Below are 1,501 nucleotides of genomic sequence, written 5' to 3' on the forward strand. Positions count from 1 at the left end.
GAGGAGAGACCAGTCCTTGGAGAGGGACATCATGCTTGGGAGGGTGGAGGGACGGCGCAGGAGAGGAAGGCCCTCTATGAGGTGGATTGATTCAGTGATTGGGATATTTGGGATGGGAGTGTCAGAGACAGTGCGATTGGCAGAGGACAGAGAGGAGTTTAGGGCTGTTGTACGTAGGTTCGCTATGAGTCGCAGGCGACTCGACGGCACATAACAACAACAAGCATATTACTCCCTTTCGATTTCTTAACTCCAATGTTTTCTGCTAATTTCATTATAATGCTTTACTTTGTTGTCTAGAGCCAACCTTTGAAATCTATTCCATTCTCTTCATCATTTCTTCCTTTACCTTATCTACATTTGAGAGCAGATTTTGGATTCTTTTTCTGACATTTACTTTGGTTGATCTTTTTTCTCTCCTGGTTGTTTTTGTGATGACTGTTTGCTTTCTTTGTATTTGAGGTCATCTCACAATTTGACCATTGTCATCAGTGTTCAGTGCATCTAATCTTTTCTTGAGGTGGACCTGTGGAAAGCCATTTGGAGACTAGGAACACCATTTGATCCAGCAGGTCCAATACTTAGGTAGAAAGTCTAAAGAAATAAGTGCTATGACACAAACTGATAAATCCATACCTATGTTTCTCACAGAATTACTTATAATAACAAAGAACAGGAAAGAACCCAAGAGCCCATCAATAGACAATTGGCTGAACAAACTGATACATTCACACAATGAAGTATTATACAGCACTAGAAAATGATAAAGAATTGTGAATCATTATATACCATAGATAAATCCAGAACAGAGTATGCTGAATTATATAATTCAATCATGAAAGGATAATTATGGTATGTTGTTGTTAGGTGCCCTTCAATTAACTGCAACTCATAGTGATCAGTGGTCCTGAACCATGTGCCTTTCATCATCCCTGTTCTATCTGAGCCCATTGTTACAGTCACTGTGCCAGTCCAGCTTCTTAGGGGTCTTCCTCCCTTTCAGTGAACCTTCACCTTTCCAAGCATGATACCCTTTGCCAAGGACTGGCCTTTTTTGACAACATGCCCAAAGTATATGAGACAAAATTTCACTAACCTTGCCTCTAAGAAGTACCTTGGCTGCATTTTCTCCAAGATATATTTTATTTGTATATTATTTTGGCATTCCATGCAATATTTAGTACTTTTCTCAAACACCACAGTTCAAAGGCATTGATTCTTCCTCTGTCATCTTTATTCATTGTCCAGCTTTTAAATGTGTAGGAACCTATTGAAAATAACATTACTGCACCACAACAAGATAAAGGTAAACAACCCAATTGAAAAATGGGCACAGGATATGAACGGATACTTCACTAAAGAAGACATTCATAAATTGGGAGATCTAAGATGGCGGCAGAGGCAGAGACAGTGTGGTGAGCTGTGGTAGTAGCGAACCACTTAAAGCAGGGCCATTATGGCCTTCCACAGACTTCGGCTTATTGATAATTGAACACTTAAA

This window comes from Elephantulus edwardii, unplaced genomic scaffold (assembly GCF_000299155.1).
Source record: "Elephantulus edwardii isolate Elephantulus edwardi_28Jun2011 unplaced genomic scaffold, EleEdw1.0 scaffold00314, whole genome shotgun sequence".
Classification (NCBI taxonomy): Eukaryota; Metazoa; Chordata; class Mammalia; order Macroscelidea; family Macroscelididae; genus Elephantulus; species Elephantulus edwardii.